The 27,604-nt window shown below is 48.6% G+C and overlaps 1 protein-coding gene across 6 annotated transcripts in view; it reads right to left on the bottom strand.

The window, feature by feature from the left end:
- Atp2b4 (ATPase plasma membrane Ca2+ transporting 4) overlaps positions 1-27,165 on the bottom strand; it is a 103,419-nt gene extending 76,254 nt beyond the window's left edge. For 5 of the 6 annotated variants that reach the window (XM_052736985.1, XM_052736991.1, XM_052736990.1 and 2 more), the window contains exon 1: positions 26,783-27,164. The gene's annotated coding sequence lies outside the window, so the exon portion shown is untranslated. Of the gene's footprint in view, positions 1-26,782 lie in introns of all 6 variants that reach the window. The other variant, XM_052736986.1, reaches the window with a different exon arrangement.
- Positions 27,166-27,604: the final 439 nt, after the last annotated feature.

Consider the following 27,604-nt stretch of genomic DNA (forward strand, 5'->3'; position numbering starts at 1 on the left):
TTTACTAGCTTGGAAGGTGCAGTTTTTCATCTAGATTTAAAAAAAAAAAGAGCATTTACAATTTTTATTTAGATTACTAGGTTGGAAGGGCATGCATGTGCCACAGCGTGTGTGTGTGTGTGTGTGTGTGTGTGTGTGTGTGTGTAGGTTGGAGGTCAACTCCGGGAAGTTAGTTCTCTTCTACCTTCATGTGGGTCCTGGGGATCAAGCTCTGATTGTCAGGCTTGCTCGGTAAGTGTTCACCTGCTGAACCGTCTTTCCAGCTCTCACTTAAAAACCTGAACCTGTGACCGATAGCATCTTCAAACTCTTCCTGAATTATATGAGGATCTCTCAACACTTAAACTCCAATGACTCACCTTCCTGTTTATATACCATAGCTTTTAGGGCTGTAATTACAACTTCATTTTTTATCCTGACACACTAGACATTGTTATCTTCATTGTCTTTACCATCAACTGCAACTTCATTTTTTTTATCCTGACACACTAGACATTATCTTTATTGTCTTTCCCATCAATATTTAGAGAGCTCAGTGCTTACCATTTCTTCAGCTTATCATTTCTTCTGGAACTTTAGATCTTTTCCTTTACTAATTTTTCTTCTTGAACTATGTCCTGTAGAAGTTTTTTCAGTGTGTGTGTTTTGGGGGGCAGTCTTATTGGTAGAAACCTGTTTTCATCTGTCTCCAAAGGGCTTTACCCTACCCACATTCGTGAAAAGATTTTTACTGACAGAATTCTGTGCTAGCCATCATTTTCACTGTCTTCTAACTTTTGAGAAAACAGCTGTCAGCCGGGCGTGGTTAATCCCAGCACTCCAGACAGGCAGCTCACTGTGAGTAAGAGGCCAGCTTGTTCTACATAGCAAGTTCCAGGACATCCAGGGCTATATAGAGAGACCCTGTCTCAAAAAACAAAAATAAAACAAAAATAAGAAAACAAATGTCACTATTGTCCTCCTCAAAGTAGTCTATGGGGTGGGCTTCTTTAAACATATTTGTCCTTGGCCTTTTGCAGTTTCAATTATGCGGTGTCCATGGACAAAGTTAACCTGTCCCTTGAGATAATTTATATATATCTGTGAGGTTATGAGGTTGAATTTCATCAAGTTTTGAGTAATTTGTCTTCAAATATATCAGGATCATTTCTAGGTGCTGGCAAATCATACATAGCACATGGGCCAAGATGGGAGGGCTGCCTGTTTTTGTAAATAAAGTTTTATTGATACAAAGCCACAACTACCATTTAAATATCCTCTGTGACTTCTTGTGACTTCTTCCACACTATAATTGTACAACTAGTCATTACAAAGAGACCATATGGCCACAAGGCCTAAAATATTTACCTTCTGGCCTTTTATAAAAGAAAAAAAAAAGCCTTGCCAATTGGGATCTGGTCTCTCATCCTCTGTATTTCTCCATCTCTTCCATCTTCTATACTGATTTCTCCAGAAAAACCTTGCTCACTAATCTTGTTCTTAGCTATGCTACACGATTTAAACTAGGCATTCAATGTTAACTTCTGAGAGCCTGGGATTGTAGCTCTGTGGTATATCACTTGCTTTGGGGTTCAATCCTCAGCACCCTTAAAAGTGGAAAGGTCATAAAAAAATAAATGTTGCAGGTATGGTGGCTCATTTCAGTCATTCCACTATTTAAAGGCCGAGGCAGGAGGAGTACCCTGAGTTCAAGATTAACCTGGGCTACAGAGTGAGATAGTGTCTCTAAAAACCAGTAAATAATAATAATAATAATAATAATAATAATAATAATAATAATAATAATAATAATTTCCTTTATTGTATTTGGTTCTTCGTCATATCTGCCTGGCCAGCTGGGTTTCCGGTCTCTTCCTCATTCTTTCAATACCCTGCTAACTCTGATTATCTGCCATTTCTGCGAGCCTGGTCTGAAAGAATCATCTCTACTGCTCAACCTCATAGGCAATCAGGAAAAGGCATGTAGAGCAGGAAGAGACAGACGTGCTCAGCACTCAGGAGGCACAAGCAGGATTGTAAATTCAAGAATTCACTGTGAGCTTCAGTCAGCTTGGGGCACATAGTAGGGTTCTCAAGTGTGTGTGTGTGGAGGGGGGGAGCAACCAAAGAAGGAAGGGAGGACGTGGGGAGGGGGAGGAGAAGGGGGGACTCTTCCACTTGCATAGTCAAAGCTACCAACCGTGACAAGGTCCTCAGACCTGACCTCCTACTGTCAGCACGCAGCTTTGAACACGTGAGCCTAACAAGACTTTATCAATGAAAGAACTTCTCACTAGAGCCTTCTGTGGGCAGGAGAAGGAACAGTCAAGCAGAGCAGAAGTTCTCTGAGTTAGAGGCATTGAAGCAGGGGTGCCAGCGAATTGCAGAGGCCCGATCTCCCTCTTTGGGTGTGGACTGTAGAGAGTCATTACATTTCACAATGGAAGGAGGCGCCGTTGTCCCCACAGGCCCGAGTGAGCATCTCCTCTGGGATCCACAATAAAACCACCTAGGGCAGAACCCAACGCCCTTCCAGGCCAGACTTGTTGGGTTCTAAATGGAGCCCAACCCCACCCAGCCAGCAGTGGTAGCTGTGGGCTCCGGAGTCCCGGGTTCAGTGACTAGTGCGGGAGACTTGCCCTAAACGGACCTCGCTGCCGCCCTTGCCCTGGGTGCGCAGCGTCTGGACCTGCCACTCCCCGCCCTCCGCCGCGGGCGCCCGGAGCAGCTGGCTCCCAACACTGCTGAGGATGGTGAGCAGCTGGGGAAACACAGGCCTAAAGCCCCCGAGGCCTGGCTCAGCCCAGAAACCCAAAATAACAAGACTAGCCCCACCCTGACAGCAGCGATTGCTCAAGAAGGGGACCTATGACTCACAGGAGTGCATCCAACCTAGTGGCCCAGGCCCCTCCCTCTCTACGACCCCACCCCCTCCCTGCCCTTCCCCCAACCAAACTCTGGGGAGGCCGCGCCCCACCTTCATCTTACCTGAACAAACTTTAAGCAAAACCTGCCCACGGCAGGGGCCCTGGCAAGGTTTTTCCCTGGAGGGCCCCAGGGCAAGCCCCAAGACCCCTTGGGAACGCAGCTCCACACTCCGCACCTCGTGCACGCTTAGTCAACGCTGATAAATCATGAGATGCCTGATGTGAGAGGATAGGGGCTAAAAACCGGGGTGACTCTGGGGTGTGAGCACTGGGTAGGAGAGGCCCCCCCCCCAGTCCCCTCTCAGCAGCAGGGAGAAAGCCAGGCAAACTGGACAGCACCCCCTGAGTATGTGGGAAGCCTGAGATCCCAGAGTGGAAACTTAACTATCCTTCTCGGTTACCAGCGGGGACCACCAGTTTCTGTGATCTCAATTTTTGCAGTCTGATTAAAAAAGAAAAAAAAAAAGCCGGGCGGTGGTGGCGCACTCCTTTAATCCCAGCACTCGGGAGGCAGAGGCAGGAGGATCTCTGTGAGTTCGAGGCCAGCCTGGGCTACAAAGTGAGTTCCAGGAAAGGCGCAAAGCTACACAGAGAAACCCTGTCTCACAAAAAAAAAAAAAAAGAAGAAAGAAAAAAGAAGAATCTTTCCGAAAATCACAGTGTTTTTAACTTCCCAGAGGATGCCAATTTAAATTTCATACTCTAGATTATCATAACAACCCCTTGTGGTTAGAAGCCGATGACAAATGGGGCCCAGAGATTAAGTGACTTACTCTCTAGCTAGTGGCAAGGCCAAGAGTAGAATTCAGTCCCCAGATTCCCTGCTGAACCCCAGGATTCCCAGGTTTCTCCCGCACTTTGAGTAGGCCATTCCACTGAGACTCACTCTCACCTACAGCATAAAAAAGGCTTTCAACTTCTGGGAGCTGGAGAAATACCTCCTAAGCGTCTGGGGAATAGGGGGCCCAGGATACTCACTGGACCGGCTTCCTCATTCCAGCCTTCAAAACAATCACCTGCACACCTGCAGGCCCTCTAATGGCGTACAAGGCACATTTACATTTCTTGTCTTACAGGCTTTTCGCAACAAACCTGTAAGGTATTCAAAATTATATTATCTGATACTTTAAAAAGACAAAAAGCAGAATTTAGAGCCAGGTGACATATTCTATTCTCTTTGTGTGTTGCTGCAAGAGGCACTGGGTGAATTAAGGTTCTTCTATATTACTCATGGAAATCCCAAGTACTTCCCTCCATTTTCTTCTCTATCTTCCAAAGATGTCCAGGGAGGAGGAAGATGAAAAAATGGAGCCTCTCCACTGGCCAGGGACAGATTATGGACACACTGGCCCAACGTTTACCCAGAGTCACACTGAAGCCAAGACTTCATGATCCAACCCGTGGTCTTGCCCTGAACCTGGGCCAGCATCCTTTGGATGGCCTCAGAGGCCACAGGGACCCTTCAGAACTCTTGAATTTACGGAAACCATTTGGTACAACCTCCAACAGGCTGGTGTCCAGACTGACTCCAAACTATGCTAACTGTTTTAGAATGTCAGGGGGCCTCTCTGCCCCCACCATAGAACTCCGTCTTTTTTTCTGGCCACACATTTTGCTCATTATCCCTTTGATGTAGACAGCCTCTTTGATTTTCCCAATTCCTTTTTCTCTGTCTCTCCCTGCTCTATTCTTGGATGATATTTTAAAGTTTCTTTTCTTTAAAAATATAGCTGCAGATAGAATATACTTAGCTTGTCTTTACACATGAACATGTAACAGGGTGAAGATAGGAAAACCTCCCAGTTCTCCCCAACCAGGAGCCACGGTGAGAAGCCAAGTCTGCAGGAGGGGCCAGTCTTGGCCATCAGTGAGTAAGCCTACTCACAGGTTTATGAGGGGCTTTATTTAGGACGCTCTTCTGCCAGAACGCCAGGCCTTGGGCTGAGCCTGGGCAGGGGCCACTTCGCATTTCTAACTCCCACTTCAAACACAAGCTGGTCTGGTCATCTCACACCTTCATGTGGGATCCAGACACGCTGAGGAGGAAACTTCCCCAAAGGCAGTCGGAGAGTCCCAAGCCTTCCTGCCTCTCTGACCTGTCATCACGGTTCAGACTCCACACCCTGCCGGGCTGGCTCCAGATCACAGCTCTCAAAGCGTGGTCTGTGGGCCTCAGCCTCTGATTTCCTTTTGTAGAATCATATTGATCTTTGCCTTCTATTTGCTTCTGCTGGAACGTGTAACCAGTTCCTTATGATGTAGGACCAACGCTCACTATACTATCAAGTAGGGAAATGTTTAAGTCAATAACTCAGTATTTAACATGTTCCAAATTTGTTTTTAAAATGTATATACTAACCTGGGTGTAGGGTGTGTGCCTGTAGTCCTAGCTACTCAGGGGGTTGCTAAGGAAGGAGAATCGCTTTAGCTTAGAAGTTGGAAGCCAGTCTGAGCAACAGAATCAGAGTGTCTCTGTCTGTCTGTCTGACTGTCTGTCTCTCTGTACATACATTTAAAAGAATGAAAGAAATATATAAACATATTAATAGCTATAAATTTGAGTGTACTATAAATCTTCTTTTTAGGCTCCCCCTTAATTTTCTAAACTTTCTAGAATGATCCTGAGTAGAAGAAGAACAGAACTCAGACTATAGAGTCCACAGCCTTCACTTAGTGCTCAGGGGAACTTGGACAAAGCATTATTTGATCTGTTTGCTTTCGTGTCTCTTTGAAAGGGAGGATGGGCACAACACCTTCCTTACAGAGGAAATGAGGTCATGACACTTAGCATCTGTCTTGGTGGGTGATAGTAACCCCCCCAGCATGATATATAAATATCATGTGAGATGTTTATGTATTACTGTTATTCTTAGAGGAAAAGTAAACATCCTTAGAAATAACATTTTGGCTTAATGTTACCCTGAGATATGAGACCCTGTCTTAAAAAAAAATTCCTTATCCAAAAATACACCATTCACATTAACAGATACTTAGAAACCAACAAAAGCTGTCACCCTCTTCAAAAGGCAGTGACTGGAGCAGGAGTAAGCACAAAGCCTGGTGTAGATGTGTGCATGGTCACATGAGAAGAGGAAAGCAGGAGAGGAAAAGGGCGACAAAGGAGCCGTGACTGAGACAAACACAAGGCACATGGAAGAAAACAGAGGTGGCATTTTCTTTTCTTTTGGTGCAGCAGGTTGAACCCAGGGCTAAGCATTCACTCTGCCACTGAGCTGCACTCTAGCTCAAGATGGTTTTTGATGAAAAAACAAAACAAAGCAATGACCAAAAACAACAACACCACAAACAAAACAAAACCCCCAAAACCAATAAAACCCAACCCCACAAAACTAGCTAGAGCAGACCACAGAGTAACGGATCAAGCAATCAAGCAATAAGCTTCAAACTGGCATACCCAGCCACTCTCCAGGGCACCTGTAGCTCCAGGACACTGGAGGTTGAGGCAGGAGGATGGAGGGTTCAGGACCATCCAGCCTGGGTTACCCAGAGAGGCCATGTCTCAAAACAAACAGAATCCCCAAACCAAACCAAGACTAAAAAAGAAAACCAGAGCAGAAGCACATACAGAGCAGAGAGGAGGAAGAGAGAGCCTGTGGGCCGAGGAAGAGGGAACGTTCTGCTCCGGTAGGGTGTTTGAGGCCATGTTGCCTGCCCCCACCCCACTCCCCACCCCCCACCCCCAGCAGGATGACGAAGGGGCTTAGTGAGAAACAGCTCTGGCTTAAACTGGGTCTGAAGTTAGGCCCAAGTTAGACAAGGGACTTTGGGGGTTGAGGGGACGAGAATGGGCCAGCCCAAAGGCCTGTGAAAAGCAGCTGTTGACAGGAACAGGTGCCTGGGTCGGGGTGAGAGGCTGAGCAGGGAGAGTGCCCTGAGGAGCTGAACAGAGTTGGGATCCTGGATTTCTTTACATTGATTTTTTTTTTAAAACAGTCTGACTTTGTAACCATCTCACCTGTTTTGTGCCAAGGAGGTTGAGGTTGGACACCAGAGAAAAGGGGATTATCACCATGACTTCAGGTTTCCCGAGGAGCTTTTACTCTCCTCTCAACCTTAGAGGATGGCCACCTCAAGTGGGCAGGGGACTTGTGGTTGGGGAACTCACAGACTCCTAGCATGGGTCTGAGGAAGGTGAGACATTGAAAACTGAGGTTTGCTCAAACAGGGCTTCAGCCAGCCATGGTACGTCACAGCTAAAATCCCAGCACGTGGGAGGTGGAGGCAGGAAGATCAGGAGTTCAAGGCGAGTCTGGCTAGCATTGTGAGTTCTAGGTCAGCATGGACAATAGAACAAGACCCAGTCTCAAAACAAGCAAACAAACAAGCAAATAAACTCCCCTAAAGATTTCACAATACCGGGGGACCAAGACCCAAGCAACTTCTCTCGGGGCCTCGGCCATGGTCGGTTTTCAGTTACTACCTTCAGGATGACTCCCCCAGTCTCTGTTGTCTGAGGCTAAGTGAGCAAGAGCAGATTTGCAGGCCACCCATCACCCTATTCTGTGCCCTCTTGTCTTCACCCCTCAGAGTTATTTTCCCCATTCTAGGTCCGCACAATCAAATGGTTGCTGAGATCAGGCGGAAGACAAAACTGAATGAAGCAGGGTTGAGCCCTCAGCAACAGGAGAGAGAGAAACACAGCCAGGGGAAGGAAGCTTCACACCCATGGCCTGTCGGAACAGGGCAGCAGGAACTTAGCTCCTTCTGACCGTTGCCATGGAAAAAAGGTAGGCTGGTGTCATCTGGGTTTCTGGTTTGGGAGGGGGGCAAGGAATTAGGATCTATGTGAAATCTTACTTTTAAATTTTGGTAATCAACTATAATTAATCTGCAGGGTTGTTAGGGTAGGAGGAAGCAGAGAATTTGAGAGTCGAAATGTCCCTGAAGTACATTCAGCCCAAGCTCGATTTTAGCCATGAACACACTGAAGACTGGCAAGTTTTCACGAGTTCCAGAGGCCAGAAAGCAACTCAAAGCCCGGTCTCCCAATGCCTGCTCTAAAATCAGCTTCTCTAGAGCCCCGATTCCTGTTGACCCACATGAGCCTGTGCAACTGGACATGAGCTTCCTGAAACATCTGGCAACAGCAAAGGGTTTCTGAACATGCAATGGCCCCAGAATTAATCCCAAATCAAGTGTGTTTCTAAGGGGGTTCTGGCCGTGCTTGCCCGTGTTGTATTGTGGGACTTCACCGCAGCCTTGGCTCTTAACACACAGTGTAAGCACTTTGCACCGTGTATGCTGTGGTACCACGCAACAGCCAGGGAACACTATGTGAAACACCTGGGCTCAGAGTTCAGGCTACTGTATGTTGTGAACTACAGTGTTTTTAGTGTACATACCAAGTTTCCCCTGCTTATAGAAACCCAATAGTTTAATTACAGAAGATAAGGATTTTTAATATTTCAGTACCATATCAAGTTAGTATATTTGGGGATTATATTGTTAGAATGTTTCGTTTCAGCTAGGGCATGGTGGTACACAGACTCTTAATCCCAGGACCCCAGAGGCAACAGATCCAAATTTGAGGCTAGCTTACTCTACACAGTGAGTTCCAGGACCACTAGGGCTATGTAGAGAGACTCTGTCTCAGAACAACAAAAAGGAAACAAACCAACAAAAGAATGTTTTATTTTATTTTGGTTTTTTGAGGCAGGGTCTCTCTATTATGTAGCTCTGGCTGTTCTGAAACTGGACCAAGCTGGCCTCAAACTTACAAAATGTTTGATTTTAAAAACTGCTGTTTGACTTGCTACCTTGAGTTTCATTTATGAAAAACAAAACAAAACAAAACCAAAAAAAAACAAAAAAAACAAAAAAACAAAAACCCAACAACAACAACAAAACCCAAAACCAAAAAGACTGTTGTGGACCAATGAGATGGCTCAGCTTGTAAGGGCGTTTGCCGCCAGGCCTGATGTTCTGAGTTTGATCCACAGGACCCACATGGTGGAAGGACAGACTGCCTCAAGTTGTCCTCTGGTGTCCACACTTGACTGTGGCAAGAGTCGCCCATGTCTCCAGTGCAGACACAAAATTGGTAAATGAATAAGCGTTTAAAAAAAAAAGGTTCAGTTGAATTTTGTTTGTGCTTTAGAAGAATTGACAACAATTTCTGAGATGTCTCTAAATATACTTCTGCCATTTTGTGCTCTGTATTTATAAGAAGCAGCATTCTCAGAATTGACAATTATAAAATCAAAATATTAGTCAGTTCTGAAAACCACTGAAGATGCTCTATGCCCTCTAGTATCAGATCAGCAGCGAAGATTTAATTCTTTATCTAAAAATAAACAAGCATGTCTCATTAGCATGCAAATTTGCTTTTAAGTATACCAACCAAAGGGTTGTTTTTAAGATAAATTTATCATTTACTATCAGTAAATGTTTGATTTATATGCTTATTTTGTATACCTACATAAAATGTGACAATTTCTCGGGAAAAGGCGGTCATAACTGGAAAAAGCTTAAGCAACCCTACTCTAGACCACCCTGTCTGTCATTTGGAGGCCTTTGCAATTAATTATTCAGGCATGGGATGCGAGCTACTGAGGAGGGATGCTGGCTCTGGAAAGGAAATGGGTAAATTTACTATGGTCTTGACTCAATTTTAAAGAAAGATTTTATTTAATTCATCTATCCATCCATCCATGAATCCTTCACTGATCATCACACTATGAGGCAATGTCTGTGCTATATTTAATCCGGGCTACACAGAGATGACTAACGCGTCACTCCTCCTTTTAAGTAGCTCACAGGCTGGCTAGTGGGCTTGGAGAGAATGCTGTATGGTAGCAACTACATTGCAATGGCCTGTGAGCTCTCAGCTAATATTCACATCTACATCTGTAAGTCACCTCCTCTGAGAGCGTCTCCCAGTGCCTGATGCTATCCTTATGGACTGAGAGAGGGCTGTAGACTCTCCTCCACTCAGACCCCAGAGCACTACAGCAATCTACAGGAAGTGAGAGCAAGATGCACTCAACGCCAAGTCCCTTTCAGGGCAAGGGAGGCCAAAGTGGTTCATGCATTACCTTGACCCAGAGGCCACTGCCTTCCTGCTGAAATGTCTGCGAGTGTATACCAGAGAAAGCAAGGGAGACTGAAGCCTAGACTCCCCTGCCTGCTCACCCAGTGGTCTGCTCAAGTCCGGTAGCAGCCGGCAGTTGACCTGGGTGACCAAATAGTGATGATTCCCTTGTGTCATCACAGTTTCGAAAAAGAACATTGCCAGCCGGTTTGACTCCCTCTATGGACAAGAGTTTCCCCAGCGTTGTCTCTTAGGGCGAGAGAAATGCAGGGTAAGAAGAAACACGGCAAAGTGGCTGAGCTACCCCACCTTCAGCTCGGCCTTAGCTTGCCAGGGTTCCCCTTGCTCAAGCAGCAAGCAAAATCCCAGCAGTGGCGCCAAGAAGCGAACCTGTAACGTGGGAATGACAGAGCTCCGGGGCCACTCCCTGAAGTGCTTTGCTGGAGAGATACAGCTGGGGGACATTTTAGTTATTGGGAGACAATGGGCAATGACAGATGCCTGGATAGATGGAGAGGGGAGAAATAATGGGATAGAAGAAGGAAAACTAAAACTGGTTGTGCACCTAAGGGCCAGGCCCTTAGAACACACCATTCGCTAACTGGCGCGTGGTCACAGACCTGGCCAGACACACGTGAACCACAGTTCCACCTGAGTCCCGAACCCCGTGCTCTCTCGTAGTAATCATCTGCTGGGATCAAGAGCGCCTGGGTGATCTGGGACACAGGAAACTGATATAAAGAAAGGTATCAGGGCAGGGCGGTGGTGGCGCAGGCCTTTAATCCCAGCACTCAGGAGGCAGAGTCAGGCGGATCTCTGTGAGTTCGAGGCCAGCCTGGGCTACAGAGCGAGTTCCAGGAAAGGCACAAAGCTACACAGAGAAACCCTGTCTCGAAAAACCAAAAAAAAAAAAAAAAAAAAAAAGAAAAAAAAAGAAAGGCATCAGAGGAGATAAAAGATCTGGTTGGTGCTGGCCTTTGGGCTGAAAACCCAGTGGAAATTAGCATTCTTCCCCTCTCCATGCCGGACCTCTGGATCCTATTTCCTAGTCCCAGTAAACTGCGCTAGGGAAAATCTCCCGTCACTTGTTTTCTCATATAGCTAACATCCTAGGTCAGAAGCATTTAAAAAAAAAAAAAAAAAAAAAAGGAAACATCTAAAGTACACTGTCCGCTAGACTTTTCCACATTAAGAGACAGTTCCTAACATTTCCTCATAACCCCAACCCTCATAAAAGTTAGGGACCAGAAGCACGCCACAGGACTGTTCCACTCACTTCAGGGGCCATTCCTCAAGGCTTAGAAAAATAACCTTTTCCCCTCTGATTCTGTAGACTTCAGGGGTCAGGTTTCCCAGGTGAAAGCTGTAAGTACCCCCACCCCACACACACCCCTGTATTTTCGTCATGTCGTAGATGGTAAAACTCAGGCTTTCCTGAGAGCTAGACAAATGTCCTATCCCGGCGCTACACTGCAGGCCCGCAGCGGTCTTTTATGGAGCAGTTATCACAGGCTTGGAGACGGCCTAATGGAGCACACACTCCGGAGAGAGTCAGGGCTCAGCATGTACCTTACTGAGACCGAGCTTGCCCAGTGTGGGCAAGACCTTGGGTTCAATCCCCAGTATCAGAGAGGGTGGAGAGAGAGGACCAAACACTTCAGGAGATCAGAGGCAAATAACTTTGTTCAGCAGGCAGCCCTGAGTAGAAAGGGCACAGGTTTATGTTGGACAGGCCTGGGCCAAAGATCAGCCCCAACACTAACCAGCCAGATGGCCTCTGGATAAGACAGGGCCGAGCAGCCATGTCTGAGTGTGCCTCACACCTCCAGAAGGCCCCAGATAATGGGGGGACCATCAGAGCTCAGCTGGAACCAGCATCTTTTGACATTTGGACTGAGAGCCTGAACTAATTTATTTAGAGAACTAGACTGAGCCTGCTGCTTGTGAATGAGGGAGGAGGGAGCCTGCTGTGAAGGGAGCACTTCCAAGCCCTGGGGGGAGGCCCGGCCCAACCAAGGCTGCCCTCCCACACCCAGGTTCTGCAACATTTCCCTAAACCTTTGAAGAGAGCCCCTCTGTTCTTTCTCCTCCTGCCCTTTTGAGTGAGCTTCCAAAGGCTGGAAGACGCATGCTCTACCTGTCTCGGAAGGTGGCTGCTGTGACGGGATTAGGAAGAAGCTGGCGCTTGGTTGACATTCAATAGATGCCGCCGAGTCTCTCCACGCTCCTGTCAACTAGTCAGTCACACAGCGATAGAAAGAGGAAGCCCATCAATGCGTCCGACTAAGGTTGCTCCTCCTCAGCCTTCTGTGTTAGACATACCTTCACTAATCTGTAAAAGGGAGACTCCCGATACTGATCTCTTTGTAAGATGAGGGAGTATGAACGGCATATGCCAAGTTAGATGCCGAACACCAATTGATAAATCAGCTTGGATTACTGTGCCCACTGCTGTTGATTTTTAAGGTGAACAGATGTTGCCTTAGGTTTTGTCTAGGCAAGGGGAGAGGACAAGATGACAGTAGCCCAGGAAGCATGCTGGGGTGCCGAGAGCTGGGCAGTGGGGAGCAGGGAGAGAGAGGGAGAGGGAGGAGCAAGTACAGACAGCCCCACGGACGCCCAGCACGTCCACGTTTGCGCAGCGCTCTTCATCGTACCTCCTTTGTCTGTCACAGCCCTACAGGGCACACAAAGAAGGATGGCGTATGTGTTTTCTAGAGGCTCCATAAACGTGTACAGGACGCTCCATCGGAAGCTGGATCTACTGCTTCCGAAAAGAGGGTGGAGGGATGGAAGTGTGACGGAAGGGCTAGTGAAGAAACAGAGTGTCTCCTGTAAGTGTACTGTTCTATCCCTGGGTACCATTTGCATCCAGTCTGGCTATCCCAGGGACGCGGCATCTTCACCTCCATCTGAGCAGGGGTCTCTGGATGCACACAAGCGTACGAGTGTGCACAAAATCAGGCAAGGCTGCGACGCGGCCAGAGGACTGGATCCAGCAGACTGGACAAACATCCAGTTTTTAAGCACCATACCTTGGCCCAGTGCAGCTTCTATCAATGAACAGGAGCAAGGCCTTTACCCTAAAGTCACAGCTCACTGGTGACCCCAAGGACTGCCAGCAATGGTGTCTTTGCATCCCTCCCAGCTCCGAGCTTCCTTGTCTGAAGTCCCAGATTCCCCGGAATGCTGCCACAGTTAGGGCTTTCTGCAGGTACCTGGTTCAGAAAAAGCTTCTCTGGGCTTCAGGTTAGTCACTCTGGGCCCCTCCTGTCTCCTGGATACCACTTTCCCACCCCCCAACATAGAGGCTGGCATATGGTTTGCACTCATGTCCTGTTTACGTTCGATGAGTGACAGATCGGTTCCATCTACAAAACCAGCATACACTGTCATGTTATAGTGACCCTGCTTGTTGGCTCTTAGACCGCCAAGTCAGAGGTCACAGGCTAATCTGGCTTAGTCAGCTGCCCTGGACGAAGCAGAGATTTCACAGTTTCCTCTCTGCACCTCCTCTGCCCTCTCAGGGAGCCTGCACCAAGGAAAAGGCAGGCCCAGGGGTACCCAGGCAGAAGGAAGGTTCTGCCCACCCCTGCCACGGCTCCTGCTTCCCCTCAAGATCATCTCCTGCCTCTTCCAGCTCAAGGCCCTACTATATGCAGAGCTGTGAAGAGGAGAGCCTGGCTCCATTAGCGGCTGTGTGGATGGGGGTGGTGCTCCCCAGAGCACTGCTCTGCATTTCCTCTAGTGCTAATGATCCTGACTGTCAATGGCACAGCGGCTTCATGGTGTCTAGCATCTTTCTTCCAAAGTGCTCCTAGCACGTGACCTCGCGGTGCGGCACACCGTTCTCTAATGTACAGGAATGGTTCTGTCTGTTATAGGAGGAGAGACCCTGGGACCAGGGGGGTTCAGTGAGGAGGGGGGTCACCCAGTGATGACAGGGTGGGGGCTGAACACTCCGTGGTAGACTTGGAAGGGGAAGAAGTGGATTTCGACTCTGGCTCTGCCTCAAATGAGCTAGGTGCCCTTGGGTCAGTCTCTAGGTTTCTGTTTTTGCCAGAGAAGGAAAACGGACTATTGTCCTAACTCTATCTACCTCACAGGCTCTAGCTCAACAACATAAGCTGCTTCCCAGCCCCAAGCCAGTGGCCCACCTCCCTGAACAAGGTCAGACAGACAGCCCCTGGAAGTGGGGATGCCAGCTGGGTCTGTCCTCACATCTAACAGATGTCCTACGAGGGCTCCCCACAAAGAAGGCTGTGTAGAACAGACAGTGGGGAGGGAACATCAAAATCATCCTAATGGTCCCCGGCACCAGGGGAGCAGGTAGACAGCAGCTGCTGTTGAGGCCAGATGCCATCCTGCCTGAGACACTGGTACTGGCTCAGACAAGGCTGGAGGCATGCCAGCGGGTGGGCGCAGACACAGCCTCCCTCACCTGCCAAAGCAACCGACTCTTGAGCTCTCAGTGTCTGCAGTAGGATGCAGTCACTGCAGCCCTTCCTCCAGCTTTGCCCCCCCCTGCCTCCCCTCTGCTCCACACAGCCCTTCCAGCTTTGCCCCTGTCCCTCTGCCCCCCACAGCCCTTTCTCCAGCCTTGCCCCCCTCCCCTCTGCTCCACACAGCCCTTCCTCTAGCTTTGCCCCTGTCCCTCTGCCCGCCACAGCCCTTCCTCTAGCTTTGCCCCCCGCCTCCCCTCTGCCCACACAGCCCTTCTTTCAGCTTTGCACCCCCCCCCCGCCTCCCCTCTGCCCCACACAACCCTTTCAGCTTTGCCCCCTCCCCCCCGCCTCCCCTCTGCCCAGCACCTACCCTCTCCTTTCTACCCCTTCAGATCCTGTCTGGCAATTGCCTTTCCTCAAAATTATTTTCAGTTGAGGCAGGTCTGGAGGCACAGGCCTAGAATTCCAGCTACTTTCTAGGTTTAAGCAGCAGAGTTGCAAGTCCAAGGCCAGGCTGGTCTACAGGAATTTGGTCAAGTTCGTGAGACCCTGTCTCAAAGTAAAAGATGGGCAGGGGACGTATAGCTCAGTAATAGCATGCTTGCCGAGGCCCTAGGGTCCATCTCCAGTACCACAAAACAAATAATTATTCAGGGATGGTGGCACACACCTGTAATCCTAGCACTTGGGAGGCAGAGGCAGGAGGATAGCTGTGAGTTCTAGGCCAAGCTGAGCTACGTAGTAAGTTCCAGCCTAGCCAGGGCCCTTTTAAGTGTGTGCCCTCCTCTCTGCCATAAGTGAGGGGGAAGAATAGTTTGCTTCTGTTTCCCTGAAGTTTCTTCTCCTCAAGTGTCAAGCCAGGTACTAGGGACATAGAGGTGGTCTTGTGAAGGTGGGTGGCAATGTCTTCTCTCCATGGGAAACTGTGTTGGCCAATTCCAGGAAAGTTAATGTAAGAATTTCAACGGAAGTTTGGAAAAAGACTTGGCCAACACGTGCACCACTTTCAGGGTCAAAAATGCTGCAAGAGAGGGCAAGCCGGCCCTCCAGGCGACAGCTTACCCAAGTGTTGCCAACCCCACTGGCCTGCAGCACTAAGTATGCAATCCCTGATTTCCAACATTCAATACTGATATTTAGGCTGAACCATAGGAAACTACCGTTTGTGGGTCAAAATGGTTGCATGTGGGTAATTTTAATCTAATGGGTCTCTTGGGATTTGTGACCCCCTAGAAGACAGTAAGTCCTTGAAGACTTGGATTTCTCTACCTCTGAGTCAGTGTTGATAGCTCTTGACATGGTACAATCATGGCTAGGTGTGGTGGTTTGAATAAAAATGGCCCCTATAGGCTCATATATTTGAACATCTAGTCACCAAGGAGTGGAACTCCTGGATAGGATTAGAAGGATTAGGAGGTGTGCCTTGTTGGAGGAAGTATGTCACTGGGGGTGGGCTTTGAGGTTTCAAAAACCCATGATAGGCCTAGTTCGATCTCTCTCTCTCTCTCTCTCTCTCTCTCTCTCTCTCTCTCTGCCTGAGGATCAGGATGTGGCTCTCAGTTACTGACTAGCACTGTGTGTGTGTGTGTGTGTGTGTGTGTGTGTGTTGCCATGGTCCCTTCCATGAGGCTAATGAACTCAGCCTCTGAAACTGTAAGCCAGCCCTAATTAAATGCTCTCTTTTCTAAGGGTTTCCCTGACCATCTCTTGACAGCAATGGGACACTGCGAAAGTATTAATACTAAGTCCTTGTGAACTGAAGTACTGGGGGTGGGAACCTATAACCTGTCTTAACTTCTCACTCCAAGGGTGGCTGTCCAAGGCAGAGCCCGTCCGGTCTCCTTTCTTCGGGTTGTCTCAAGTAGATGATGGGCCTGAGCTGCAGGGTGTAGCGTCTAGATTCTGAACGACTGAACTTGGTTTCATGGTAACAGTGAGGGAGGGAGACAAAGGCTCAGAGAGATGGCTGCCTCAGTTAAGGTCACACAGACAGCATCTCATAGGCCGTCTATGTCTACAGACGCCTAGCTCTATGCTCCCCTGGCAGGCCCAGCGGCTCCTAGAACAAACCCCTCCCTGTCTGTCCATTTTCAGCTTCCTGGCTCCTGCTCCCCCCCAGGCTCCCAAAAAGACAGAAGAGGAATTGAAGGCGGGATCAATGTCCCTTTCCTATGTGAAAAGAGCCCCGAGTGGCACTGGGCCTAGCCCTGGCTTTCCAGGGACAGAAAGATGAGCAGCCCCAAAAACTGGATCTCTCCAGAGCCAGGACCAGGCTGAGAAGTAGGGGTGACCACACTGTGGTTTGGGTCACTGACAATGCAGCCGGGTATACTGTCCCCAGCAAGGGAGAGTCTGGAAGAGAGACCATGCTTAGCCCAGAGACCAAGGCTCTGAGCAGACAGCACAGGTTCCCTCAGAATCACCTTATTAGAATATGTGAAGGGGTCAGAAGAGGAGACAGCTTTGGGGCGGTGGGCACGTTCTTCCTCTTACAACGGGGGACCCTCCTCAAATGGTGAACCCTCTAGTCCCTAGGCTTCCTTACAACCGGGGACCCTCCTCAAATGGTGAAGCCCCTAGTCCCTAGGCTTCCTTACAACCGGGGACCCTCCTCAAATGGTGAAGCCTCTAGTCCCTAGGCTTCCTCTAGGCCAAGGCAGAGTGTCATCGCTTCCCCTGCGCACTGTTTGGCCCACTAGGCTACTCACCCAACACAGAGGGAGAGGGAGGATCTAAGGGAGGTAATTGTGTGGGAAGACCCTGCAGGCAGCTTAGGGAAGATGGGGCGGGAGGCTAGGAGTCTAGGGGCCCTTTCTGGCCTTGCTGGTATCAGATCTCCCCCTATCTTAGACTGTTAAATATACCACACCTCAAATACTGAAGGAAAACAAGACAAAACTCCCCAAACTGCACAACAATCCACTCTACAGACATCCATTGCTTTTGTCTGGTTTTCTCGTAGCACTGGGGGTGGACTTGGGGTTCTGCACACACTAAGGAAGAAGTCTTATCCTCAGCAGACGTACCAACTGTTACCATTGTCTTCTCCTTTAGTGTGTGTGTGTGTGTGTGTGTGTGTGTGTGTGTGTGTGTGTGTGTGTGTGTGTGTGCGCACACCTTTGCTGAACCATTTGGAAATAACTTACAAACATGTTCCCTTTAATATTTTGCATAAAAGGATACTACCGCATAAAACTATATTACCACTTTCAAATCTAAAAAAAAATGACATATTATCTAATATCTAGACTAAAATATTCCCAATTGTCCCAGGATATCTATTGCAATATATACCTCCCACCCTATGCAATTAAAAGTTATACACTGGAATTGGAGAGCTGGCTCAGCGGTTAAGAGCACTCAGCTCTTGCAGAGGACCAAGTTTGATTCCCAGTGCCCACACAGTGGCTCACAGCTGCCTGTAACCCCTGTTCTAGGAGATCTGATACCCTCTTCTGACCTCCACAGGGACCAGGCACACACAAGATTAACAGACATGCATGCAAAGCAGAACATTCATTTCCTTAAAGGAAACAGAGATATAAAATTAATTTTTAAAATGTATACATTGGGCCAGTGAGATGCTCATTGGGGAAGGGTACTTGCCACCCAGGCTGATGGTCCGAATCTGATCCCTGGTGTCCACATGGCGTAAGGAGAGAAACAATCCCACAGTCGTCTGACTTCCACACACATGCCAAAAATGCACTCTTGAGAACACACATACACACAGATACTAAGGTTTTAAAAAATTAGAAAAAAAATTAAAATTCATATATTGTACATGGATAGACTGTCTCTTTTATTTCTTCTATGTTCTTATTTTAAAAGATTTATGTTTTATTCATGCGTGCTACATACATAAGAGTCCCCACAGAGGCCAGAAGGTGTTACGCACCCAGGAACTGAAGTTACAGGAGGCTGTACGCCTCTGGATGTTGGTGTTGGGAACTGAACCTGGGTTCTTTACAGGAGCAGGGAGCAGAAAGTCCTCTTAATCAGTCACCCGCCTCTCCAGCTCTTCTTCTGTCTCTTTTAATCTACACTGGGTTCCACCTCCAGCCTTCTGTAGCAACAGCGTTCTTTTCATTCACTTACTTACTTTGTGTGTGGGCGTGCACATGTGGGGGTCAGGGTCAACTTCAAGCAGTGATTCTCCTCTCCCACCCTGTGTGTCCCAGAGATTGACTCCAGTCCCCAGCTTGGGTGGCAGGCACCCACCCCTTCCCGCCAGACAGTTTGTCAGCCCCCCCACCACCAATTTCTGTTTTTGTGAAACTCCTTTTTTTTTTTTTGAAGCGTCTTGGCTGCCAGTTAGCACGGCCCCCACCTTAGACGTCCCTGTCACCTCTTAGAAACTAGATCTGGCTAAGCAGTTTCGACTAGACCACAGACTGTGGTTGGAATTCCTACTGCAAGGCTCAGGGAAGCTTTCCTGTCTGGGGGTTGAGCATGCTTGAGTACTTATTAAGGTGACAAGTGCATGCTTAGGTGAAGAGCATCTGTGAGGTGAGCATTCAGGACTGAATGCTCCTGTGGCCCCAAATTCATAGAAGTTAAATCCTCAAAAGCGACGGCGCGAGACATCGGAGGGCAGGAGCCTGGAGAATAGGGTTAGTGTCTTCTGAAGAGACACAAGCGAGCTCCATGGTCTCTGTCTCGCCCCATCTCCTGAGGATACATGGAGAAAATGGCCTAATCAGGAAGTGGCCCTCGCCTGCCTCCTGGTTTGCCGGTGTCTGGCCTTAGACCTTCAGAACTGTGAAAAAGCTATTTCTGTTGAGCCAGTCACTCTGCAGTGCATGCTGGGACCAACCTTTTATCTAATAGTGCTCCCTCCTCCCTGCTCAATAATTTTATCATCTGCTAATGAGCTTAGCCTGAATCAGCTTATTGTTGGGGAAATTCTGAAGGAAAAGGCAGGTTGGGAGATGTTGGCCAAGAGATAAAAAGTTTCAGTGAGAAGGAATAAGACTTTGTGATCTGTTGTCGAGTGTAGAGACTACAGTTAATTATAAAATATATTTCAAAACTGCTAAGAGAATAGACTTTAAGTGCTTATCTGTCTTTTCAATGTGGTCCTGGATATGTTAGTCATCTTAATTTACTTATTCCATAGTATATATCAAGATATCACATGGTTTATTCCATATATAATTATTTTTCAACTAAAAATCAAACTTAAGGGCAGGTATGGTGGCACATACTTGTAATCCCAGCACTCAGAAGGCAGAGGCAGGTGAATCTCTGTGAGTTTGAGGTCTACATTAGTGAGGTCCAAACTAGCCAGGGCTACGAAGTAAGACCTTATCACAAAATAAAATAAAATAAAAATTCAAATTTAAACAATTTTGAGTTAGAACCTCACTATATAGCCCAGACTGGCTATGAACTCACCACCTGTGGTGGTTTGAATAGGAATGGCCCCCAAAGACTCATGTGTTTGAATGCTTGGCCACTAGATAGTGGCACTATTAGGAGGTGTGGCCTTGTTGGAGGAAGTGTGTCACCGAGGGGTTTTGAGGTTTCAGAAGCTCAAGCCAGGCTCACTCTCCCTTCCTGCTGCCTGCAGATCCATATGTAGAACTCTCAGCTCCTTCTCCAGCACCACGTCTGCCTGCATGCTGCCATGCTTCCTACCATGATGATAAAGGACTGAACCTCTGAACAGCAAGCCAGTCCCAGTGAAATGTTTTCCTTTATAAGAGTTGCTGTGGTCATGGTGTCTCTTCACAGCAACAGAAACCTTAACCAAGACACCACCCTATAGTGTTGCAAGTAACTGAGGTTGCAGGCATCTGCCACCATGCCCAGCTAAATAAATAAACATGCTTATTTGAATAAGCTTATCTGCTGCACCATAAAAAGCTGAACCAAGGCTTGGTAGGTCCTAGGCAAGTGATCTACCATTAAGCTAAATTCCAAGCCTTTTTTTTTTTTTTTTTTTTTAGATATTTATTTTGAGATAAGGCCTTTCTAAGTTACCAGTCCTGCCTTGAACTTGTGATCCTCCTGCCTCAGTCTCCCTGGCAGTCACCAGGCCAGGCCAAATTGAAATGTAAAGAGTTCTGACACTTCTTCTGCATCTGGTTAGCAGGCATTTCTGTGAAGGGTTTTCCCCTTCCGGCTCTTCCCTGCCCCTTCTGCTGTTAGACTGGGCTCGTGAAGTCCCTTTCATCTCTGTTTTGTTTCTTGGTGTCTCACATCACTGCAAAGGCCCCGTATGCAGGCTCCTGTGTTCTTTGACATGAGTGTGCTCCAGCTTCCCGCCACAACACAGTTCACTGTCCTTGGCCACTCTCATACCTGACAACAGCCAAGTGATGCTGGCTTCTAACAGGGGACATGGTACCTAGAAATAAAAATCCAGGGGCTGACAGGATGGCTCAGCAGGTACAGGCACTTGCTGTGCCAGACTGGCAAACTGAATCCTATCCTTGGGCTCCACAAAGTTGTTCTCTGACCACCCCCCCCCCCACATGTACCCTCTCCCCATACACCTCGTGTACACACATGCACGCCATAAAAATGAATAAATAAACGAAAATCCGGCACTGGATGTAGCTTCGCTTCTAAATGCCTTTGGTGGACAGATCAACAAAACAGACAAAGAAGCAAAGAATCCCGTGCTTCCCCACCTTCTCCATCCATGCTCTTCTCTGTTCCATACTCAGACCCTGACTTCAGACATCCAAGTTCCAAGCACAGATACGCATCCCATACTCCCTCTAACAGCAGAACGGTTTTCTGTTCGGGACGCCGATATTGTGACTCACAGCATACCTATGAAGCACAGTCTGAAGTTTCTCTCAATTCTTAGACTATATATTCCACCAAGAATATAGAGTCAGAGCATTGACAATGAAAAACATTTTAATTAGCCGGATGTAGTGGCACATGGGCTACAACTCCAGCACTCCTGAGGACGAGGCAGAAGATTATTACAAGTTTAAGACCGGTCTAAACTTGTCTCAAAAAAAAAAAAAAAAAAGCCCTTAAAGTTTTTACTTAATCCTTTGTAATGAAATTGTTACTCTATTAGTCAGCTTTTCTATTGTAGTCAGATTTAGGTTGTTTTTTTTTTTTTTTTTTTTGGACCTAATTTAATTGTTGAAATAAGTATTTTAATTAAAACTGTCTGAAAACATCACCAAAAAAGCCTCACTTCCTGTCACCTCATCTGCCTCCTATAGGGAACCATTTTCTCATTTCGAATTTATTATTTGTGTGTGTATGCACACAGGCATGTGTGTGCACATGCACACCTCTCTCTCTCTCTCTCTCTCTCTCTCTCTCTCTCTCTCTCTCTCTCTCTCTCTCTCTCTGTTTTTTTGAGACAGGGTTTCTCTGTGTAGCCCAGGCTGTCCTGGAACTTGCCCGTAGATCCTCCTGCCCCTGCCTCCCCAGTGCTGGGATTAAGGCGTGCACCACCACGCCCAACTCACCTTTCTCTTTTTTGAGACGAGGCTTTGCTGTGCGCTGCTGGCTGGCCTCTAATTCACAGCACTTCTCCTGCCTCAACCTCACAAGTGCCGGGATTACAGGTGTACACCACCATACCTGTTTTAGCTATGCTCTTCAGGATGGGCAGTAGGACAATTCGCAATGGTTTCTATTACAAATGCACCTTGACTTGCCTTATGCACGCATGTTTCTTTATTTGTGGGTACGCATCTTTGGGATAACGACTTGGGCTGCCGTGTAAATGTGTGTGTGGCATCTTCCCTCTGGGGGCTGTACTACTTTGTCCTCCTGACCCTGATTCTACAAACTAACCGGACCTCACTGTAGCGCCTTGAGCTGAGTTTCTTTGAACCCCGGCAGAGTCCCAGACATGTCTAGCAGTAAGCACACCACCTCACCGCCAGTGCCCACCCTAAAGTGATGCCAGGAAGGCAGAGAGAAGGTGGCCTTGCTGATGCCACGCCAGCTCATTTTCCCAAATTGTTGGGATTCGTGTATGAAACGTGGTGAGCCAGGAGAAGAGGGCTGAGGCTGACATGACAGCCTGAGAGAGGCAGACTGAGAGCAGTGACCGAGAGGTGGGGACCCGGTTCCTGGGTGCCTATGTCCTCCTCCCCTTCCCTCTCCTTTCACTTCTCTCCCCACTCCATACTCAACAACAGACACTTCTCTGTTGCTCTGACTCTAACTAGTTCCTTCCTGGTTTCTCTCTTCCTTGGTTCCCACCGAGTTTACGTGGGCTGAAGTCACTTAAGGAGGAGGCAGAAGACAGTCCTCATCATTTCTGTTGGAACATGTTTGAAGAAAATAGATCAGTGGAACGAGAGCGGCTCGTCCTAGGGAAAGAGGTGACAGAGATGCTGGGAGAGGAAGCAGAGTCTAAAACTCTCCACACAGCTCCCTTGGACTCTAGGGCACACTCACGTTTATGACCTACAGAAAAGGGGAAATGATACGGTCATTATGGAAAACATTGTCAGGTTCATCAAACCGGTAAAAAATAGAGCTGGAGTGTCCAGTGGCTGAGCACTTGCCTATGCGGCACGCAAGAGGTTCTAGGCTCGATTCCCAGCACCCTACAAACAGAATTAAAAACAGAACTGCCATATGATCCAGCCATCCCACTACTGGGTATATATGAAGAGGAAATAAAATCAACATAAAGAAGAGACATCTGCCTGCTCTGTCTATGGTAGAAGCACTGTTCAAAATAGTGAAGAAATCAAAACAACCAAAGTATCCATCAGCTGATGGACTGGTAAAGAAAATGTTATCAGTCATGAGCAGAATAGTAACCTGTCATTTGCAACAATATAGAAGGAGCTGGAGGGCACGATGTTAAGTGAAACTAGCCAGGCACAGCAAGACAAATAGCAGATGACCTCATGTGGAATCTGGAAAAGCTGATTGGTTGCCAGGCTAGGGAGGAGGGATGAAGACAGGATGATGGACACCACCTAGCTGGAGCTGAGAGGAGTAATAAATTCTGTTGTGCTATGATATGACTGGAGAAAGTGATAGCATGCTGTTCATGCCAATCTGCAAGGAAACACCTTTGAATTTTTTTTTAACCACAAGGAAATGATAAATGTTTGAGATCTGAATTGAACATTGTATAGTATGTACATATATCAAAACATGGCATCTATAAATACGTACTCTGTGAAAACAATGAGTGTATTATCTATTTCCCAGAGAGAAAAAAGTGGAGAAATGCTCTTAGCCCAGTTAGATTGTATCTAGAGGGTGCCTGCCCCACCCCGTCTTCCTCACCACTACCTCCCTCCTGGCATTAGGGATGGAGAGAATCAAAGCCCTCCGAGGTGCAGGCAGTGGGCTGGGTGGGCAGGAGTTACCTGTAGGGAAGGAACACAGATGGCCTGGCAGATAGCCCTCCAAGGAAGGGCAGGCTCAGGGTGGGGCATTACCTGTAAGGTAACGCCAAATATGCTTCTTGGGATCCTAGGCACCTCCAAATAAACATACTCCTCATCTCCTTCAGAAGTTTGGTGGATCTTAATGTGGGTGCTGGGCCAGAGGCCCAGAGCACTGAATAAAGAGCAAAGGGCCCTGGGTACCGAGAGAAGTCAACTTAATAGTCTCTGGTGGCAGTTGGAGCAGATGATAGTGGTGGCAGAGCAGCTCCAGTCCCCCTTCCTCTCCAGATCTTCTAGAAAGTGGGAGTGGGATGTAAGGCTCCCTGGTATTCCTGCTCAGTGACCTTCATTCACACATACCACCTTACTTACGCCTCGGGCAGATTCTGACTGTTTAGTTTTTAGTTTGCCCCCTCCCCCACCCATAGTACCCTCATTTTGATTCTCTTCTGACATCAAAGACCACAGCAATGTGACAAATCTGACTCAGCCACTCCCTCCCACCGTTTCTGTGGTGAGCCGGGTTCCCAGAGCAAGGAGAAGCTAAAGAACGGAGGGTAAACTAGGGGCCCCTTCCTGCACCTCCCCATGCAATGGATTCTCAGGTGCTATTACTCCACCCCTTGGGACGAGCAAGGCGGATCTGTGGGGTAAGGACTCCTGTCTTGAAGCCTCTGATGACCTGAGTTTGTTCTCCATGGACCCACATGGTGGAAAAAGAGAACACATTGTCCTCTGACCTCCAGATGCAGTCCCCCAATAAATATTTTTTAAAAATTAAATTGCCCCGTTCTTCCTGTGCAAGTGTTGACAGAGTGCCTCTATTTGTCCCGGCTGTGCTGGAAGCCGGGAATCCGAGGGATGAAGCAAGCTAAGCCCCTTCAACTTGACCTTGGATCCAAGGATCCAGATACACGGAGATGGGAAACAGAAGGGTAAGGGACTGAGGCACCAGCAGGGGCCGGAAGGCTGGAAGCCTCTACTCCTTCTAAGCCATTTCTCCTCTGAGTACTCTGACTAGGGCAAAGCCAGCCAGGAGGGTGGAGCCGGGCTGCTGAGAGGCTGACGGTAGGGCAGGTCACAGGCTGCTAGATGGGAGGGGGTCCAGATTCTACCGCAGTATTCCCAGCCCTGCGGGTCTCACAGCTGGGAGAGGTGGGGGCACAGCTACCTGAAAAGCAGTCTCCCCAGCTGCCCAAGACCCAGCCAGGACTCAGGGCCATTAGAGCAGGCACCCTAGTGCGTCCGCGCTAAGCCGGCATCTCACAAAGCAGCCATCCTTAACCTACCAGTATCTGCTCCCGGGATTCCCTCCTCCCCTTCTTGTAGAAGAAAGGCATCAGTTCTTTTTGTGGTCGGTCAGACCACAGGTAGGGTAGAGTGCTGAGGGGTACAAGCCTGATCCGTCACCAAACACCTCCAAATGAAAGCTCGAGCTGGCTGGCGGCTTGCCTGGCTGCCTTTTAAACTATTTCTTTCCTAGGGTCTCAAGCAAGGCTTTTCTCATAGCCTCGGAAGATAACTTAGCTAGCCTGCCCACACCATAGGGTCCTCTTTTGAGATTCAACCTCTCCCCTAGCCCCCTTTCCATGATGATCCCAGCCTGGAATGACCCAGAGCAAGGGGGCTACAGGCAAGGGTCTCTTAAGTGGGAAGAGCCAGAAACAGGGGGTGCTCATGTGGGTGGGTAGGGGTGTCAAGCATGGAGGGAGTGGATCTGAAGACTCCCTGCCAGACACCCCAACTGGAGGAGAAGATGGCCTGCAGAATGGAAATCTGTCTGCCCCCCCCATTTCTCCTTCCCTCTCTCAGCATCACAGCAGTTGCCTGATTTCTTCACCTGACACCCCAACTACCCATCTGGCCAGCGCGAGCGGGCATCAGGTCTGGAGGAGACTGTGAGTCCTACAGGAGTAACCAGGAAGGAGATGCCTCCGGTCAGGGCGTGCTCTATCAGCTCCCAGGATTTTTTGGGCCCCTCCTCCCATCCCCCCACCCCCAAGCTGGAAAGAAGTAGGCACTCTTCTAGAGGTGGACCAGAGCATAAGTCTGGACTCATCTCAGGGAAGGATACCAGCCACCACCCCACTACCAAAACAAGGAGAGAAAAAAAAGAGGGGGGACAATCCCAGCCTGAGCGTCTCTCACTTAAGCGATCTGTTCGGGGACCTTCTCAAGATGCCAGAGGCCCAAGCCAGCCAGCCCCACAGCCTGGGGCTTGAAACTGCAAACTTTTCAGTTGGCCCCTTCTTCTTCTTTCCCTGTAGAAGCAGGGATGCGTGGGGCGGTGCCCTCAGAGACACTCATACAGTTGGTTCTGGACGCTTACACTCACTCAAACAACAGCAGTGAGAGGGAACTCCCAGCTTTTTCCACAGCTAATTATAGACGTCAAAGTCTGAGGATGTTTTGTAAGCCGCAGAGAGAAACTGCTGAGGTTTCCATGCAAAGCCAAAGAAATTTAATTTGTGCGCTCCGGGTCTCACCCTCCAACTTCTCCTAGCCTATCTCCACCTCACACCCCCAGTGCGCCCCCTCCTTGGCTCTAAGGCCTTCCTTCCCGCTGAAGATTTATTTGGTTCTATTTTCCCATCTCTCTTTGGGGCTTTCGAGAAAGGGAACAGACGCGGAAAATATTTTTTTCCGCAACAGTTTTCCATTCTGCAGCTGGTTCCCAAGCCGAGGGGGAGGGGGGAGAGCAGGAGTGGATGGGGGTCGGCTGGAATAAATACGCGTTCCAAGAGCTTAATTTGGGTGAGAAAAAGGCAGTCCCTCCATTTCCCCACCCATCCCATGATCCAGAGGAAAACGCAAAGAAATCACTTGTTTGATTATGTGATTCTTCAGAACCCAGGGAAGAAAAGAGTGTTGAAGAAATCATTTTCATTTTCTCCCCCCACCTCCATCTCCTATTCCACCACCCCACCCTCCCAGAATTTGCGAGCATGAGGAAATTCGGGTACTTTGAGAAGCCATTGAGAGGAAAGAAAGAAACAAAGTTTGTAAATCCCGGAGTCAATTCATTCTCTGCAAACCTACCTCTCTTTCTAGCAAAGATTCAGGTGTCTCCAAGCGGGACTCTCCCTCCGCGTTTCCATGGACCGAGTAGGGTGGGGTGATCACCCACCGCTCTACCCAGTGTGGCAAACCACCCAGGGATGCCGGCTTTGAGCCACAGCTTTGAGCTAGAGCTGGGGGAGTGGGCTGGGTCTTCTTCCCCAGCCCTTCCACGCGAAAGGACCTTCCTGGAAGAAAATGGGTGCAGGGAGCTGGGCGGGTGTCCGACCTCGCCGTCTTCGGAGGGATGGTCCCCCAGGAAGTTCGTGCCCCCACCCCACCCCCAGCGTAGGACGGTCTCAACAGCGGAGCTGTCTTAAGAAAACGCTTGTCATGGCAACAGCTCCAGCCAACTCCGGCCAGACTGGGGCTCCCCAGCTCTCCCCCAGCAGAGCGGGAGGAGAAAGGGGCGGAGCGCGAGCCGGCGGGGGTGGGGCTTGGCGGGAGGCCAAAGCATTGCTCAGCTCTTAAGGTGGCCCGAGTGCAAGACGCGGCGGGATGATGCTTCTTGGTCGGTCTTAAGGCGGAATGGCGAATCCTAGGGGGACTCCTCTGCCCTCTTGGCTTTCCCCCAGCGCTGGTTCTTACTTGTTGAAAGCGGAGCAGAGCAGGGGTGGGTATGGGTGGAGGTGGGAGTGGATGTGGGCAGCGGTCTTCAACCGTTGCTGTGTGGAGGGGAAATAAAGGAAGCGTCTGCAAGCCTTTCTGCTTCCTGCAGCTCCTCCAGACCTCTCAATCTCATACTGATTTACATTCAGGACCAAGAAGCCTCAGGAAGCTCTGGGCACCTGCCCTACTGACCCC

Source organism: Peromyscus californicus, unplaced genomic scaffold, assembly GCF_007827085.1.
Source record: "Peromyscus californicus insignis strain IS unplaced genomic scaffold, ASM782708v3 Scaffold_14__1_contigs__length_90479793_seg_2, whole genome shotgun sequence".
NCBI lineage: Eukaryota > Metazoa > Chordata > Mammalia > Rodentia > Cricetidae > Peromyscus > Peromyscus californicus.